A 20,333-nucleotide genomic window follows, 5' to 3' on the forward strand; every position below is an offset into this window, starting at 1 on the left:
TGAACAGTGACTGATAGGAATAATCTTCCCACTGTTACTAAATAGCCTTTAATTTATTAAATCGAGAGACTAAGTGATGCCCCAGAGAAGGAGACAGCACAACAGTGAGAGCAAAAAGATTCCCTTCACAGCCTGAGAATTCTGTCCTATGCTTAACATGATAATGGCTGATGTGTCAGAAGGTTTGCAGCAAAACTGAGGTGTTTCATATGCTTGATTTCAAAACCTTCATTATTATTATTATTTTTAAATTACAAGTGTATAAAGCAAGCCCAAGGCAAGGAAGTGAAGTAGCCTAAATAGAGAATATTGATGCTTTCTCCCCTTATTTATCCTCCACAGTAAATTAGACTAGTTTCCGTCTTCTAACCCTTGTGTAAGATCACGCACACCTTCCAGTGTAAGCATTCCTGTTTAAACCTTTACCTTAACCTCTGTTTTCCTGCCTGGTATCCTTCATTTCTCCCTCTGCTTAATCTGGCTAGATGCTGATCCACAAGTTTTATTAGAAAAAAATCTGCTTCCTCAGATAAGCCTCACTGGTCGTTGCATCCCATGTCTTCAGGACTACATATTATTGCAAGTTCACTGAAAGTTTCATTTTCTCCTGAATGTGACAGGGTAGGGCTTAATCTGGGTATGTGTACAAACCACAAAGGGGTGTATGTAGGGGTGTTGTGGTTTAACCCCAGTCGGCAACTAAGCACCACGCAGCTGCTCGCTCACTCCCCCGTGTCGGGATGGGGGAGAGAATAGCAAGAGTAAAACTGAGAAAACTTGTGGGTTGAGATAAAAACAGGGATTCATTCACTCCTTCCCATGGGCAGGCAGGTGTTCAGGGAAGCATCTCCAGGAAAGCAGGGCTCCATCACATGTAATGGTTACTTGGGAAGACAAAACACCATCACTCTGAATGTCCCCTTTTCCTCCTTCTTCCCCTAGCTGTATATGCTGAGCATGATGCCATATGGTATGGAATAGCCCTTTGGTCAGTTGGGGTCAGCTGTCACAGCTGTGTTCCCTCCCAACTCCTTGTGCACCCCCAGCCTACTCGCTGGTGGGGTGGGGTGGGGTGAGAGGCAGAAAAGGCCTTGACTCTGTGTAAGCACTGCTCAGCAATAACTAAAACATCCTTGTATTATCAACACTGTTTCCAGCACAAATCCAAAACATAGCCCCATCCTAGCTACTGTGAAGAAAATTAACTCTACCCCAGACAAAACCAGCACAGGGGGGAATGACCAGAGCATTCTAGAAAAAAATACATCCAAGTTTCTGCAAGGGAAAATTTGTTGGGAGCAGCAGTTTCTTTTATTAGACTGACTGACATAACTGGGAGGAGGGAGAATAGATAAGATTTTGGGCCTGCAAGCCCTTCTCCAGGTCTGCTAATTACCTACCCACTTAATGCAATATATGCTTATGTTTTCCCATAAATGTTTCTTGTATTACTTCACACTGAATTTTATAAGAAGACATGGCTTGTATGTTATTACTCATTTCTTCAGTCAGGGGTTTCATGTGAATATCTGTGAAGATTGGCTCCAGTTTCAAAAGGTAATTCAGAGTCTCCTGCAATGAAATTGAGAGCATCTTGATCAGGGTCTATATAGTTTTCTCTATGTCTCTGCTTACAGAGTGAGTTTTAATAGCATTATTAAAACAAAAACAAACCAAAACCACAAACAGAACAAGCAAGTAAGCTAGACAGACAGCCCCAGAAACAGAACTTTAATCTGTTTCCTCTCTTATAGAAAGGGGACAGGATAAGCAGAGCCAGTTTCCAGGCACACAAACCTACCAATATGCAAATAATACCCAAAGACAGGATAGGGTCTGTGTAGATCTTAGACTGCTTTAATGAAGCAGCGCTGGTGGCAATTGTGTGGTGGTAGGCTCAAGGATGAGACTGGCCAGGGTCTGGCTAACTTCATACTGGTGAAATAAAAATCGCATATCCGAACTCTGTGGAGGGTCTGCCCCCTCTCTCCTGTGTATGCAGGCAATGTGGGGGGTAGGATGCATCTTCTGTGTTTCTCCTTGGGGGGACTGAACTGGGAGATTTGGTTATCAGCTGAGGAGAGCAGCGGTCTCCAGCTGACCCTTGTTAGTGGCTGCCTGAGTGTACTTAGGTAGGCTCCATAGTGAAAATACTGGCTGCACCAAGAGCAGGGTCACAGTCACAAACTCCTATAGAAACGACTCAGAACTCTAGATGTCCAATTTTCATGTGGCATTCCACAGACCAGAGTTTGCTCTTACCCCTTTCATCTGAGACCTCCTCACTTCTCAAGTTCTTGCATAACCTCATTTGCTGCATCTTGTGTGATAATACTCAAGTGCTGCTGTGAAACTCGGGAATAACTTGTGAACTTTGTGTGTGGTTTTACCTACTTACTGATTAATAGCTCCCCATAGCTTTTCAGTTCTAAACAGGATGATGTAGGTTGTTTCTTTATAATACAGAATTACAATAACATCAATTATAGTTTTGTGTCTTTTCAAGTATCTATACCTTTTCTGCAATCCACTAACATGAATAAGAAGTGCATAATGATCATATAAGAAGTCTGTTCTAATTATAAGCATATTCTTATCCATATAAAGGACTGTTCTAGTCACCTTGAAATTTCCCTCCAGAGAATGCCTGCTAAAAATTTCATGTGCTTTTGCTCTAAAATACTAGAGGGCCCTGTAGCTGATTGTCCTATAACAATAAATATAAAGACTTTGCCTTATGTGGTACAGTGAGGAAATTCTTGATATTCTTGTAGACAGTAGCATTTACATTTTTGCAATAAGAGGGCAGCTTGGTATCTGTGACCTGATGACTCTTACTTGTTTTTAAAAAAAGCTTCATAAATCCCTTGTGAATCTCCTGGCTAGAACGGAAAAAAACCTCCACTGTTCTTCCGCAGAGTCTGCTTCTGAATACTTAAAAACTGTAAATAAAATTGAAAGGCTTTCTTATTCCAACTTGGAATAAAATCTTTGCTCAGACTGTGACTAACTGGCAAGCCAGTTGTTTTAAACTGCTGACTCTAGCTTAGTCTGTTACTCCTTGACAGATGTGTTAGGATTTTTTTTTCCTCAGCTGAAATATTGACATGAATGTTAATAGTCAACAATACTGTTTTTGATGTAGTTTGACATAAAAATCAGATTCCTTTCTGCCTTCACTTCTATAAAATTACTGAGCTATAAGAACCTAATTGCAAGCATGAAATCATTGTCTCAGGAATGGGTGTCATCCTAAAAAGTTAACAGATGTAGTATCTGAAGGCAGAAAGTACTATCTGTCCACTCTCCTTAACTTCCAAGATGTGGTATTGAAGACCCTTCAATGTTGGGACCATTGCAGGAAAGGCTCTTTCATTTTTAAGGAGCTTTTCATTAATGGAAACATTCTTGCTTTTGCAGGTGTCTGAATCCTGCAGGAACTGAGTGGCTTCTTGCTGCAGAATAGAGTATGGAAAGCCGCCCCTTGAGGACGCACCTTCCATGCAGTACTGAACAGCTGACCATGGTCCGATGTGGCTGAGATCTGCAGACAAACATACAGGAAGGTAAACTGAGATGATAGGAATGTCTCACCTCAGGGGACTGGGGAAAGTATGATGATATATGGACAGTGAGAGAACCCGCTTCAGTTGGACTCTCCTCTGAAGCACAGGTGAAAGAGGAGACAGACTGCACAAGAGGGGGCACTTGTTTGCAGGGAAAATCTGCTTAGATGAAGCAAGAACTCTGAATGACAGGTGTGTGTCACTGAGCTGTGCAGTGTCATCCCGGGGTGTCTGGGTGCTAGACACTAATATGGCCATCAGTGTAGTCTGAAGGGAATACGTGTGAATGGATTGTTAACACATGCATTGTTAAGAGGACTAACTCTAACAGCTAAACTATTTCAGTTCCACAAAGAGGTGAGCATTGGCTGGAGCAAATGTTGCTTAAGAAAAGCGCATTTCAAAGAGGAGCTGGTGCAGAAGTAACTGGCTTCAAAAGGTCTCCCATGGGCTACTCAAGAGAACTCCTCGCCTTCCTGCACTAGTGGCAATTTTGCCACTGAGTTCACTGTGGCCAGGATTTTGCCCTGGGAGTTAAGATTAGAGAAATCTACATTCTGATGAATGATCTCGAAGTAGAGCTTGGAGATTTTTTTATGGTCTTTGGTTGCAGTGCCTATGGTAACTTGGAATGAAAGACATGTGTTGAGTTAGTGATAACTGCTGCAAAGAAAACCATTTTTGGCCTTTTCTTGCTCTCCAAAAATAATCACCATGACTTAGATTTAAAGAATAAATTGCCTGATGAGAAAATAAGTATTTAAATGCTGCCTTATGTATTTTAGCTGTTCGTGAGCTTGTAATGCTTAACTTCTCTGTTTTTGGTGAAAATATCAGTGGGGATTTTATAATTGTGCTTAAAAGGATTGAAGGAGTGAGACAATTTGAATAGCATGTTAAATTGGGAACATTTGTGGAAAGAAAAAATGTAATTAACATTAGTTGTTGATTGTAGAGTTCAACGGTAGACGCACTGGAGTTTGTTCATTCTTATTTTTCTTAATTACTATGTTTTAAGATATGGTTTAATTAAGAGACAAACAGTATAATAAGTGTTAATTTTCTCTCTCAGAACAAAGACTGCTTTCTAGAAAAATCTGATAGTGAAGAAGAAAATGTGTGAGCTATACACAACTCTTAGAGTATTCTAGTCGGTTATTTGTATATTAACACATTTTACCTCATTAAATATTCACCTTAAAGTTCTTGACTTCAAATTATTATGGGAATGCTGATTTCCATCTTTGTTGTTTACTACCTCTGGTAGTTTTGGGGAAAGATCTGACATGTAACCTGTAGAACCTTGGTTTTAGTGGCTTGTAATTTTTTCAACACCTAAAACTGATTCTGTTGTCTCCAACAGTAAACACAGAGAAAAATTTAGAATAGTTTCTTGCAAAGCTGAAATGTATTCATGCTTTGGAGTAGATACCTGATGTCTTTTGATGAATAAGGGGCAATTTTTTATTTTTAGTGTACCTCATACTGTTCCTGTGAAAAGTCCCTCAAATTTAGTCAAGTTATAAGCCTTTGAGAAATTTCTGTTGACATAGTCCAGTGACATTTGTAAAGGAGAGTTGGAGAAAATCCATTAATATTGCTTTCCTGTCTCTTTTGTCTTAATGTTTTCCTGAGGATTGCTTCTCCTGGAAGGATGCTTTACTTAGCCCCACTGTCACTATTCATGTGCGCTTAAGACTTGAAAATGCCTAAGTTACAGTTTAATGTAATTATTAAACATGTGTCTTAACAAGTGATCAGATAAAATGTTTTGCTTTCTATTCTTGCCTCTCAGAGCCTCAACGGTCTAACCCAATTCCCACTGCAGTCCAGAGTAGGTTTTCTACTTGGGATTACATCCCAGTAGCTTAATAAGGTACATCCTGTTATAGTGTATTGCTATGGTTTAAAAATATTTTAGTGGCTGTAGGAAATCTTAACTTCTGTGTCCAGACATCTGACAAAGATCTGTCTCTTTTTTTGATAGTCTCAATCAACATCCTGCAGCACTGATGCTGTCTGCAAAATAACCTTCATCCTTAATAATTCTAATAAAGGTCAGACATCTTCAGCTTTAATAATGGTTCAAAATGGTTTAAATGCTAGCAGAGGTATTGCTTTGGCAAATAACTATCCTTGAAGCTTTATTTTTAGAAGAAACAGCCAATGCAGTTTGCATTCACGTGTTTTTAAAGCATCATGCACGTGACATTTCTTACCGAAGGGGACACCTTTAACACTGTGCTAGAATTGTTTTCACTGTTCGCTTAAGAGAATGGTTTGAAACCTTACATAGTTTCTTCCTAAAAGAAATGTTTTTCGCAGGTGTTCTGCTAAATAAATATTGCTGTGAGGTTTCTTGGGGTTTTTTTGCTGGTTTTAGGCTACCTTAATAAAGCTTGGTCTTTTTTGTAATACAGTTTTAACTCAGAACATAACGTTTCACAACCAAATGTATATATTTCAATCAGAACTAGAGTTCTGTCCACGAAATACAATTACAGCATATGTTCTCATCCTGTGCAGCCTAGAGGAAGGCTGGCTGTGTTCTAATAGGTTTGGGCAAGGCTATCAGTGTGTTTTCCAGTCATATGCCTGACTTCATCTATGCGACAGAAATGAGCTGAGATGCTTTCTCATGCTTAGGGTGAGAAGAGCATCTCTGCTTTTACTCTGAATTCCTTTGCTTTAAAGGAATTTAAAGGCTTTAAAGGGCACTTCACTGTATCCAGAAAAGTGCCCTGTGATTAACTGCATTTCTGGTTTGTAGTGCATAAAGGCTCTCATATCAAATACTGGATGTACAGTTGCTCTTTGCTTCTGAAACCCACTGGAAGAGGGTCTAGGAGAGTAATTCTTCATGAGGATGTCCCTGTTTGCAGATGAAGGTTAAGTTGTCTTCAGCAGACCCCAAGGAAGGCAATATTCATTCATTTCAACCCCACTTCTTCCCTGTGTGTGGAGTCAGGCCTCTACAGTGAGATTGGCTGAGAGGCAGAAAGCTCAAGTTGGTGCTGCAGGGGCAGAAGTGTTTTCCTTCTGTATGGAATAAGAAAAGCTAAGCAAAGTTGATCCTTCATATGCATCTATACCCAGGAAACACAGAAGAATGTACAGAAATCATGTGAGTTGGGGAAACAGACTGTCACTGACTATAGAATTTTGCTTGAGTCACAGCAAAATTAGTAAATGGTCTCGTAAGAAACTTAGTTAAAATAGGCTTTCTGATTTCTACCTTTGTACGTTGCCCAAGAAAGTAACAAAGAACAGCTTGTTACACTACAACATTTCCCCTACCCACACTGAGTTTTTCCCTGTGTTATTGGGAGTGCAGGATATGAACTCTGTAGAGCTGTACATGTGTAACTGGAAGCATAATTTGACCTTTGAGACCTTTGCTACTGCGAGTGATACAAGAAAAATGAAAGTCACAGTTGATGTTCAGGTACCAGATCAGGTCTGAAAAATGCACAGTTAGGGAAAACATAAATTTTGCTGGCAGCTGGCTTTGCTATGACCTGCCCTGGCTTGGGCTGTTAAAACCGGGAGCGAACCCTTTTACCAATAAAAAGAGGCAGCATAGAGAATGTGTCAGTGCAGTAACAGGATAGTACAAAATATCAGGAAAGGAAAGAAGTAGGGAGAATATTTTTTACCCTTTTTCTATTGTTGTCTTATAGATTGACTAGGAGTTGATTGATACCCTGTAGGGCAGGGCTGCCTCACCTCTGCCTGCTTGCCTGCAGCTTCTGAGGGTAGAGCTGTAGTGCAGCAGCAGTTTGAACATGCCCTGGCTTTTGCAAAGGGTATTAAGAGACTGAGGATGGATTGCAGGGCTGCAGAGTTTCTGGCTCATGCTGTCTCTGTGTCCTAGGGAGGGTCCAGAACGCTCACAGGTCAGTGCAGGCTGGACTACAGTTTACCTGGCTGTCATAGCCAAAGGGGGCTTTGGTCAGGTGATCTGGCCCACATGTTTAACGATGCAGCCACATGTTTCTGCAGTAATCTTCCTCTTAAAGCTCTGCCAAACCGAACTGCATTGACTGCATTACTGCACCAGTAATTGCTAGCTGTGCTGCATGTTGTTGAATCCTAGGATGCTTCCCACTTATTCCTAACAGCAAAAAAGTTCTTAGAGACACAAGTTCTATTTTTTGTTGTTGTTTGCATTTGCCACTCTTGGACATTGTTTTGTGTACGTGATGGCCCTTACCAGAAACCAGACCTACTCCTTTCCCATAAACTAGCCTGCAACTTAGTTTTTTGGAGGTTGCATAACTTAGACTGTCAGGAGATGATTCGCATTGGCTAGCTGAGGTGCATAGCAGAAATACCTGAGCAGATTACAAACTAGCTGCCTCTTCCTTTCTTGAGACTCTCTGCAAGGGAAAGGAACACATGGTTTACAGCTGGCAAATTCCAAGGCATCTTTGATGCTCGTTAGCATACAATATCCCCAACCCCTCCATAGCTGTGCTGCGGTTTTTCCTGTTCGGGACAAGTGAACTTGCTGTGCAGTTGTTAGCAGAAGTGTCTGAATGAGCAGAAGGGATTCAGTGAGAAAAATGTTGACTGGGTCCTGTTCTTCAGTTTTTCAACACTGTCTGAAATTTGAGAGCTACCTATATAAAAACAAAAGTAATCTTTGCATTGTTTGTTTTTACCTTCATCTGGATTGAGGCTGAACAGAACAGGAACAAACATCTGAATTATGGACAGACTCTGATAATGATGGACAAACTACCATGATGGAACCACGATGAGGCTGCTTAGTGAAGTGCTGTTATAATACTCTTGAAAACATGAAAACAAGCAGTGTTAGCAATCTGCGTCATCAAAGCAGAAGCATTTTTTAGAGAGAGGATTCTCACATTCTTAGAGATACTTAATTGTTTACTTTGTCATCTGGTAATTCAGAGAATGATGAGGCTGAAAAGGGCTGGGTGATCTGTAGCACAAAAGTAAAACCAGTTTGATAGGTGTTTTCAAATGTACTGGTTGTTTTCCTTTAGCATTGGGTTTTGGTCTTGTTCAGCAAGGACTACTGAAATGCAGCTCTGCATCACAATTTGGGTGCTCAGTTCCAAAGCTCATGTACAGGATATTTTCATCCATGATGCACAGGAGTGCAACTCCTGAATATATATATATATATATATACACACAAATGAAAAGTGGTTTACAAGGTAGGATCTTTTATTTGGATTTTCCATGCCCTTCTGCCACTTCTCTAAACTTCCTGAGTGGAGGTATATTTCTTTACTCTCTCTTCTTTCTGGTATGTGAGCAGCTTCTGGGGTGGATACTAACTGACCATTGCTTTTAGGGGTGAGCCTGGCCTGGAATCCAAAGCTGCCAATTGACAAGAGCATGTATTTTGTAGGCATGTAACAAAACACCCGCCTGCTGCACTGAATGTGGTGGCTTTGCCTATAACTTTCTTACAGAAAATCTTTGGAGTTTAGTTCTACCACTGATCTTTTTTTCTGTTGTTTTTCCTCAGTGAGTTATTAACTTTCTTGACAAGATTTGCCAAGCCCTGCACATTGAGTGTTAGATGTGCAGTCGACTCCTGTGCCAGAGTTTTCCATGGTTTGCAGTGAAGGTGGCAACTTTTATCAGCCCTGCTTTCATCCATTATGTGGATGAAAGCACTGCTGGCTTCCAGGCTTCCTGCTTCTCATGCAATACTCCTACTTCCACACCAAAAGTGCCAGGTATTTTACCTGGCACGTGACAGCCTGTAGCAGTGGGGCCCGTTCATGAGTTCACTGTGTGCAAGATGCAGTGTGATCTGTGAATCAGGCAGGTCTGGTGCATTTGGGTTCTGACAGGGAGGGGGCCCAGCACTGAGCTGAAGCTGAAGGCTGGAATACCCTTGCCATGTGCACTGGAAAGAGGGAAAAACCCAAACCCATGGCTGGATTGTCCTACAACTTCTGTGCTGATGGGAATATTGGAATATAAAGATGTGTATGTATAGGGTATATAAAGGAGTTCTAATCCTGCTTTTTCAATAGCATCTGGCACATGTGAACTTACAGAAATGAATCCCCAACTCCCTTTCCCTCTGCACACAAGCAAAAAATAAAACCAGTTCCTAAAATTCCCAGGACTCCTACTAAAAATATCACACTAGTCTCCATGGCTTAAACAAAAGCAGTAATTATAGATTTCTTTCATAGAACAAACATACAGCAGTGACTTACCTTTTCGCTCTTCCAGGAGGGCACCATGTGCAATCCCTACAGGGACAGCCTTAGAAGTGCTGTCTGGAAGGACATCACTGCTGCTGGGAGCTTTAGCACCGGCCCTGCTCTCTTGGCATGCTGGATCTTTCTTTACAACTATAGGTGGCAGGAGACCTAATGCTGGGATGTTTTTTTGGGGTACATAGCTCATCGTCTTCAGCAAAAAAGGCATAGCAGGGAAAATAATTAAATGCTGCATAAAATAGATACGCTTCTAAACAGGAAAAACAAACCACAATAATCCTAAGAAAGCCTTTAGAAATTAATAAATATGTAAGGTAACTTGTGATTTCCACACTGGTAATCTTTATCCATAGCCATATAATTAATCTTTATTTTTGCAGGCATTTGCAAGGTGTTGTTTCTTTTACAATTATCACTCTGAAAAGATGAGCAATTGCAGTAACTTAAAGGAAATTCAATTAGTGTTTGTTAAACAAAAGTACAAATCATGGGATTTTGCTAAAAAATTTAAGTATTGGATCTGCTACTGGATTTGTGGGGCATGTAGAAAGGCATTTTTATAGTATCCTTTTGAGAAATGATAATAGACACCATGTTTTTCCTTTGCTCTTAGAAATAACTGTTCTGTCTTATATTCCACTGGGTAACTGTGTGCACCGTTGAGTACTGAATTTTTAATGTTGATCACTAGCTTATAGAAAACAATTTCTGCCTTCCTGGCCTTAATACTTGTAAAGCATTAGGTGCACAACCACACTTTCTGTTCTTATAGGGATATTCCCTGTCAGGGCTTCATTTCCAGAAACAACTTGTTTACTATAGAAACATTTTTAATTAGGAAGTATTAATTAATAGGCTTTTTCCATTAATTTGAAAACCTTTTTCTAGAAAATCTGTGTTCATTTCGGTCACATAAATAGCTGCATAGCAGCACAAACACACTTGAGATAGCCTTAAATGAGTTACTTGAATGCTTTAAATAAACTTGAATGCTCTAAATAGTTTTGCTTGTAATTTATCTTTCCTAAAAGCTATAAACTGCATGTAATTGTGATGCTGAGGGATGCTGTGCCATTCAATAGGGCGCATACAGAGCACTAGGAAAGAGTGCGCTTGCTCTTCTGGCTGAGTTCTTGGTCAGTTTGCACATTCTCTCTACTGAAACTTCCCCTGAAGTTTTTGGTACGGTACGGCATTAAAAGCACATGCAATGTCTTCCACATCCTATCAGAAATGGCCACAGTTTAACAAAGATTTGAGAGCATTATAATTATATCTACATAAAATCTTATTTTTGAAATTTGTTAAATGTCTTGAGCCTTCTAAAGTGTTGTTATGAACTAATGCTGCAGCAGAGATGGTAATCAAACTTTGCTGTCATCTGAACGGTGCAAAATGTTGATGCAAAGCGCAGTTCAGGTATATTTCAATTGGAAGTTATTTTGGGCTATCTGATGTGCTTGCAGTCAGGTGCCATTTGCTGATGGATGAGATTTAGTGGCAAGTAGCTAGGAACTTGTTAATTTTATAACTGAAATTAAGTTAGTATGACTAACATGAGGCAAAGGCAGTCTTTTCTGATGTAGACTGACTGGCCTTTCTTGTAGTGGCCCTTCATGCTAGCATTCATGCTTCTTGCTTCTGCCTTCCTCTCCTCCTGAGCAAACTCTTGATTGCCTGTTGAGGATCGGGTGAAGCTACTTTGATGTATGTCTGGATAGCCTCCAGTGGCCATCTGGTGCTGCTTAGCTGTACCTTCTGGCCCAGAAATGAGGTCATGCAGGGAAGGAGCCAACAAGTTCTCATGGCTGCTGGTCTCTGGCTTGGACGTGTAACAAAGAGCTCCTGGAGTAAGGGAGGTAAATGAAATGGAGATACTAGTCAGTGTTTTTGTGACTCATTCCCTTAACCTCTTTGGAGAAAATAGTTTCCGAATGGCTGTGTTCCTGTTGTTCTTTTGTATTTTTTTGAGGAAACTGGACTTGGCAAAGTCAGAATGCACAATAGCTCTGAGCAGCATCTTTAAATTTTTGTTGATACCAAGAACCTGACAAATACAACTTAATTCCTCACCCTTGTGCAATGCTGAACTGGCAATTGCCAACTAGGGTAGCCCACCAGGCTGGAGCCAAATTACGAGCACATGCTAAGTTTTGTTTTAGCCTTTCTAATCTTAGAAATTGGGGGGAAAATTGCATATGTTGCTATGTTGACATAGATGTGACTATTCCTATTTCATTGCGTGGTTGGCTTCTCCACACAGGTTTTTCTCTTCTCCGTCATCTATCTTTGATTATTACGTAGTAATAAACATTTTACTCAAATCAGAGGTGTCTATTAATGGGACTGAAGTTTCTTTCATACTGGTAAATGAATGCAACTCATATAAAGTTGATCAGGAATTGTATGTATGTGGAATCCAGCCCTAAATAGTAAGGATAGTGCCTCTAATTTTTGTTCCTGGATGTATATCTGACACTCTTGCAGTTGTTGTGGGGTGATGAACACCTATTTAATGAGTTTTTCTGCTAGATTTCTTAAGTGATGTTGTAAATTAATTGACTATGCTGATGATTATGATAACCTGTGTTATACTACAGTATTTTTATCATGTTTTCTGGACTTTCCTTTTTGTCTAATATGTCAAAATATTTAAGAAAGCAGCTGTGAATTTTCTTTTTATTGATCTGGTGCACTTTTTCTGGGAGTAGATGTCATTAGCCAAATGAAAATTATTCCCCTCAGGTGACAAGTCTGCTTGAGCAGACAGACAGATGAGGATGACAGTCATGATACAGAGAAGGAAAAGTGCAAGTGAAGACTAAAATATTATGGCCTGTGTTACAGATGTAGGCAGACCAGCTGGCTCCTAATGGTCCTTTCTAGTTCTAAACCTCTGTGAAAGCACAGGCAGGAGAAGGAGTGGGGAACTGAGGAGGCCAGCAGATGAACTAAAGGGAAAGGTAGGACTGTAGTATACATGGAAAAACTCTCTTGCTCTGTTTTCAGTTTGCAAACTCCTGATTTTGTTTTTTTGTATGACATCTGTGGTTCAAGAGTCACATTAATGCCAGATATAGTGGGGAAAGTCATTGCCTTTTCAAGTAAGTGACAAGAGGAATAGTTTCCAAATTTTGCTTTATAAAGAAGAAAAAGCATTTAGGCACTAAACAGTGATTGCTGAGAAACAGCTTCAAACCAAGCTTTCCCTAGGTATTTCTATTTTCTTATTCACAAATCAAGTAAAAAGCCCCATGCCATCTCAAGTAATGTATCCCAAAAGCTGTCATGCTATCGATGTAAAATGCAGTTTAACTCTTGAGATTTGGTTTAAAAAACAAACAAACAAAACAAAACCGAAAAACCAAAACAAAAACAACACCCCCCCACCCCCCACCAAACAAACAACAAAACAACAACAACAAAACTCCAAACTTAATACCGCCAGTTGTTCAGTTGAAGTGATAGGCCTGCTTACTTGGAGAAGCAGAAGTTGAGATGCAAATATGATTCAGAGGACTGGCAGACACAGGTCTCCAGTGTTCTGGACTGATGATATTAAACCCTTGTTGTGAAAGGAGGAGATGACCAGATGGCTACTAACAACTTGATTTGGTTTTTGAGGGAACAAAGGTATTTCCCCACCCTTCTTTTTTTGTACTGTGTCAATGCTGATTGCAAGGAAAGGCATGGCTATTGCTTTGTTAATATGTGGGGGGAAAAAAGGACAAGTGTGCCATGTACCTGCTGGAGGACCTGCTTATCTCAGATATTTTCTTCCTCTGCGTTTCCTAAGCTGAGAAATCTGTCTTCATAACATTTTCAGTCTTTGTTGCCTTGGCAGCCCAGATTCCAAATCTGATCTTTCTTCTGGCAGTGTGTGATGTTGCAAACTAACCGTGGGAGGGCCACATGCGATCTGCAGAGTTCTGTGATGTGCCCTGTGGCCCTCTGTCTTTTTATAAAGAGATATGGCCCTCAGAGACTACGGGTCCCAGCAAGCAGTGCTCCATTTTGATCTGATAAGAACATTCTCAAATCTAGATGTGCATTGCATGTTAGGGCCTGCTAGCTACATGAGCCACACCTCGGCATTCAAGATAAAGGTGGCTGCAGACTGCTCCAACCAATGCAAAGGAGGTGCAGCTCTGGCCACAGGCGGGATTTTTTTTTTTCTTCTGCCCCTCAGTTTAAGGAGTTGTCTTTTTGTTTCCTATCCAGTATTGCAATGGGATTCTGGTATATAGCATGATAGCTTATCATTTTGAATAACTCTGCTTTTGGTTTCTGGGTTCTCCCAGATGCTACTTTTACTTTCTCTAAGATGGCTGCCCTCATATGCTGTGCAGGTATGGGAAAAACTTTTGGAAGTGGCTGATTGCTTTGAGAAAGGGTGTTGTTGAAAGACATCCAGCCCAGTTTTTTCTTGCCAAAGAGACCTGGCTCATTCAGACAAGCTTTGGCTAAACAGTCTGAAATTTGGGGCGGTTTATCTGATACGATTTTTTTAAAGTTTGTCCAATATAAGGAGAGACTTTGACATGGACAGCTGAGGAAGGAGCTTTGACACACCTTTAGACATGAGCAATTTAAGACACCTGCTCTGAAATGCCTTCAGATTAAGAGTGCAAAAGCTGACTCTGCTTGGATGCAGTTCAGGATGGGAACAATCCCTTTCTCCCAGTCTTAGGCTAGATACCTTACAAGATGGTTTGCATGTAGCTTACTTCTCTATAGCAATACCTTTCTGAGTCCTGGTCTTCAGCTGGGTCTGCATCTGAACAAGCAAAGGCATGACCAGGAGTTTGTTTGGGGTTTCACTGCATTTCAGATGTTTCTTAGGGAGTGTGTAAACCCTGGGTGACTCTTCTGAGATTGTAGGTAACTTCAGTGTTTCTGGTATCTGTTGTAAAATATGAACCCAAGATGTCAGGTGCTCTGAATTATCTCTGATCTTTATTTCTTGCTTTGTAGTCTTGTTCAAAGAAAGTTTAGTAGAGCGAAGAGCTTTTATTCATATTCTTTTAAAATCCAGATAAATATTGCTTACCACCACAAGAATGGCTGTATCGGGTTGACCAAGAGGCCTGTTTGGCCCAGTATTCAATCTCAGTCCGTGGTCAATAATGGACTTGTAGGGAAGGAGTAGAAATGACATTATATGTGAGAAAAGAGCTTCACACTGAAGTGCTCTCCTCCTGCTTAGGAGCTTGGGCTTCTTAAGTTAGCAGTTGGTTCTTGATCAGTTATGCTTCAGTTCCTGCCAACATATTTTCTGTCATCCTGCATCCTATATATGCACTTTTGCACATTTAACATAAAAAACCCCCCAACATTACTACTTGGATTTAGTTCTTTGTGTAGCTGTATAGTATGGGTACTACACAACAAGCTGCATGAAGGCAAATCAGGTGCTGTTACTCTTTCCTGCTTGGTGTTTTGTGTATTTGGAAACTTGGAGATAATTCTCAAGGCTGCAGTTTGGTCATGTATTAGCTCTATTTATAATTCTTATTGAACCCTGAGATCTGGCTTTTATCTCAACCTGATAAATAATGGAACCTTTGGCTATTAGAGTGAGGATAAATACATAAATAAAGAAGAGCAGTTAATGAATAAGTACCTGGTCAACAGAGATGACAGTGAATAAAGATATCCGTCAAACCCTCAGCACCATAAAAGTAAGCACGTTTGGCCTGATCCAATGTCTGAAGAATTTCTACTGATTCTAAAGGGGTGCCTTGTTAGCCTGCATAATACGAATCCTTATGTCTGTATCCTCTTTCTTTTTTTTTTTTTCACCTTTTCCTTTTTAAGCACAGCTATGTTATTTGATTTGACTCCCTTCTGCAGCACTGTTTTCTGTAGAAACAGCTTCATGGAGAGGAGTGGCACCTCGGTATACTAGGAACAGCCTATTGGGTAAAGGCAAGATAAAAAGTGCTTTTAAGGGAATAGCCAGCTGTTGAAACATGGATTTCTTCAGAGGAATACTGGAGTAAAGAAAGTAAAAAAGTCTCTGATACAGGCTTTGAGAAGTCTCACCAGTTCTCTGTTCTTATTATAGGGCATACTTCTTTTGCTTCCACTGTAAGACATATCATTTGCTTGATTTTTAACCAGAGCAAGTTTTAATGAATTTATACCTGCAAGGAAACCTATCAAACTGCTGCACTGACAAATCTGTCATGGGATTTCTATCCAAACCCCATTTTATTCTGACTTTCTGGCAGCCATGAGTCTTTTCCCCTAAGGCACTTCAACTGTGCTGTCTTTTCTACTCCTGGATATTCTCTTGCTCTCTCTGACTCCACCTCAAATATGTCTGCATCTTAGGACCTGGTTATCCTACTGTTGTCCCTTGGTGCAATTACAGCATGATTAAAATATGCAGTATGGCTGGGACCTTGATCATGTTCTAACAAGAATATAACCTTAGACATATAGCCCAGTTATAGCATTGTAACGATGTCATGGGACAACCCTGCTCATCTTCGTAGCATGGGGTGGGGCTTTAAGTGCTTTTCCTTGGCTTATTTCTAGTCACACCACTTGCTATTGTTGTATTTCAAATGTCATTATCCCAGGTGCCTAGATCAGCCCCAGGGATGAATTTACAAATACCCCTACACAGCCTTTCCAGCATTTTGCTGCTGTCTGCAGCTCTAAAGGAGTAGTAGCATGCACTTTTTAGTTTCCCCTTATTTTCAAAACATTAAGTACTTGCGGAGTTACAAACTCTATTCCAAAAAAGTGCATATACTTATTTGTTATGTATTGTAATTCTGGGACCCTGTGCTCAGAGGCCAGGCTCTAACTAGTGATTTTCGGGAAGGGCTTTTTCCTTAAGGACAGGCAGTCTACTAACTAAGCACTCATAATTCCTTAATTTGTTCACTTTTGGCCCCTTCCTGGGAAATGTCCAATACTATCCACTGTCAGAGACAAGGTCCTGGATCAGATGGACCACTGGTTTGTCTCAGCTCCACGCATTTTATGTGTCATGCTTAAGTTATGAGACCTGAGACCATTTTATAAGCTATTCCAACTACAGAAGAATTAAAAACAAAACAAAAAAACCCAAAAACCCAAACACACACAAACCCCCAAAACCTGACCTTTCTATGTTCCTCCACTACCACATCTTGTTCTGAGCCTGTGGCAGATGGGATAGGAGGAAAAAAGTTATTTTCATTAAGTCCTTTTACTTTAACATCCTGGGTCTTCACATATCCTTGTTTAGCAATGAAAGAATGGGAGATGGCATAAAGAAGAATGGAAGATAAAAACAGGTCAGCACCTCCAACTGGGAGACTTATCCTGCCACTGAATCTATCATGGAAAAAAGGCACTGCACTCCAGATGCCCCTGTGGAGGAGGAATGTTTCCTCATAACACGTTTAAATGTGTTGCATTGCAACAGTGCTTCTTCCTATGGAGCATTGCCACATGGAACCATAACCATTAGGTCATGTATACTTGAGATTCCCTGTGCCCTGTAGTGACAGCAGTGGCTGTCAAATCAATGCTTCCTTGTATGCTACATGTTTATAAGTCTCGTCATTCATCAGGAATCTGTGGAGTTCAGGACAAACATGCCTGCTATGTGGCCTGAAAAATATACTTATTTCTTACCATTGTAGGGCTTCTTTTTTTCAGGGAAATAGCCTCCATATAAAGTAGAATGGGATTTCTCACTCAGCAGATGAGAGAAGTTGATAGTGATGTTCCTACAGCCCTCTGTGGGTTTGTTTAGAGTTTCAATGTCCCTTGTATTTTCTATATAGTTCTGCTCATTCCTGTGCCTGTGCTCTGCCATAGCAGCCTTTGCGACCTGGAGACCTTTCAGCTGTGTGCTCTGGGAGAGAAGGAAAACTTTCATAGAAGCAGTGAGCAGAACAGTGTGCTATTCCATCCCTTTTAGGGCCAATTTCCATGTTTTCTTTGAATTTCTGTCATTTGACTTGAAGACAGTCTTCATTTTTTACAAACCTGAAATGTTCTGCAGAAAGCAGACACTCTCAAGAAGTTGTGCTTAGTCCAAAACCCAGTTTCCAATCAAAATGATCTTTTATAGAAGGATTTTTTTTTTTGAGTCCGAGTTCTATTCATATGTTTGTTTCTTGGCTGGGATGTTTTTCTGCTGGTTTAGTGAGCTGAATCAGCTCTTCCAGGAATTAAATGAATACCACAGCAGGCACAAATGAATACCACAGCAGCACAAAAAGACTGTATGGCTAGAGCAGGAAAGAGAAGGGATAAGTTTTAGGTTTTTCTATTCTTTGTTTCTAGCTTAGAGTGCTTAAATAGATGAACTCCTCCTCCACTCCCCCCCTTTATATACCGTTTAGCCAAGGAATTGTGCTTGGTCTCAAGAGGGGCTTGACAGCACTTTCACTGACTTCAATGTAACAGATTGAGATCTCCTAAAAGGTGACACTTTAATGGGTACATTGATGCAAGATATTTTTCTTCTATTTCAATATATTATTTGTAAGCAGGCATATTGTTCAAGTCTTAGTGAATAGTCCAGGATTCACAACACTACTTAGCAAAATAATCCTATAGTTTGAGAAACAGACTTCAAGACAAGAGCATCATAAACTTCACTTGCATTCTCTGCATCATCTCAGCACAGTCAGACAGCCCCAAACATTTTATTTTCTTTTAAGATTTTGGATGTTTCTAGTCTCTAAACACCTTCCAGTGTATGCTGAGCAATGTGACTGCCATCTGTTTTGTGCTGAAGCCAGAGTATACGCTGGCACAATTTTTGCTGTAAGACAGACTCCATCGCTCCCATTCAGTACCAGTCCTGGGGGTGCTTGAGGAGACTCAGAGCTGCAGGCCAGGAACCGTCTGAGAGGCAGCAAAGTGGAGCAGTGAACAACGAGTACCTGTGGGACTCCTGAACTGGAGGTGGTTTGGCTCCAGGTAGTGTCCTTTGCAGCCCCAGTCTCCATTCTTTCGCTAAGGCCCAAACAAGTACGTGGGCTCTCCTGCCAGGTGTGTCTTGGCTTCCATAGTTTTCTGCAAACTTTTCTCTGTCCTCAGGCTCCTTTAGAAACAAGTAACTTTGTCCTACAAGAAAGAAGTTTGTGAGGTCCAAAGCAGAAGTGCAGCATCTATGGGAGATCAGAGCAAGTCTAATTTTTTTTAGGTTGAAATGTTGTGGATTTACATCCCTGTCCAATACTGAGAGCTATGCTGCCCTGTAAGATAGTAGGTTGTGGGTTTGGCTGCAAGAATCTTTATCCATCCTGATGTATCCAGTGACAACTGAATGATGCTGGTTTATGAATTCATGAAGAAGTTGATACGGCTGGGCTTCAGCAGTCTACACTCAAGGACAGCAATTGAGGTTTGATTCTTGTGTAGTGCATGGAAAGCTCCTTGTTTACTCTCTTAATGTGCATGGGCACAGGTTAAGTTATAATCTAATTGAGAATTCATGCTGTATTCCAGGAAGTGGTGTTTTGCTTCAGCGATTTTGTTTTTCTTTAAGGTGTTGACCAGTACTTTGGAATTTAAAACTATGTATCCTGAAGAAGGCACAGAAATGTAATTTGAATGCAAACTGTATTAAGCACTCACATCCTGTATCCTAGCAGGAATTTCACCAAACAGGGGAGGTATTCATTGAACTAGGAGCAAAGCAATGTTAAGTTGAGAAGGAAATTACTATGGAAATGAGTTTTAAAAGCCTGAGGCAGATGTAGGGAGAGGCACATTGTACTGGGAATTTTCCTCACACTCTCTAGCTTATATGGCCTTTCCATTACTTCAACAGTAGCATATAAGAATCCTTGGCTTGGAATACAGTCTCTGAATTTCAGCAGTTTTGCACTATTGCTGGAAGCCAACTTCCCTGTTAAGAGAAATTAAACCCAGCCTCAACTAGGATTGGGGCATCTACTTGTATATGAGTGGCCTTGCTTGGGGCAGACCAAAGGTCTTTTCAGCCCAACATTTTGTCTCTCTGTGGTCAGTAATGGATGCTTAGGATGGAATGAGAGAAATATATTAACTGCTTTCCTACTATATTCTCCCAGTGCTTGGCAAGGAGCAGCTGAGCGGGTCTGTAGGTTTAATAGTCCTTGATTAGTTTGTTGGTTTTTTTCTTCCATAGATTTGTCTTTTTTTTTTTTAATTGCATATTTCAAGGATCCGTATCTTGTGGCAATGAGTTCCACAGCTAACCTGCACAGTGTGAAAAAAACTGTCCCATCTGCCTAATGATAATGGATAATGTCCCCCAACGTTTTCATGGCTCTTTATGATTATATAGACTTAGATGATGTTTTCTGTTTAAAGATTTTTGAGCAATACATAAGTGGATTTGTTGGCTTAGTTCATTGCAGAAAGATGGTGGTACAAGCAGAAAATGCTATTTTTCAGGAACAGCAGACAGGTCCTGTAGTGTCTTCCCATAAATTCTGGAATATTCCTGAAGCAGTAGTGAATTCCTGATACACTCTGGAATGGATAGATCACAAGTAGAGAGATATATGGCTTAGGGCAGGAGAACAGAAAATGTTAATCATGTTGGCAA

This window comes from Ciconia boyciana, chromosome 10 (assembly GCF_034638445.1).
Source record: "Ciconia boyciana chromosome 10, ASM3463844v1, whole genome shotgun sequence".
Taxonomy (NCBI): domain Eukaryota; kingdom Metazoa; phylum Chordata; class Aves; order Ciconiiformes; family Ciconiidae; genus Ciconia; species Ciconia boyciana.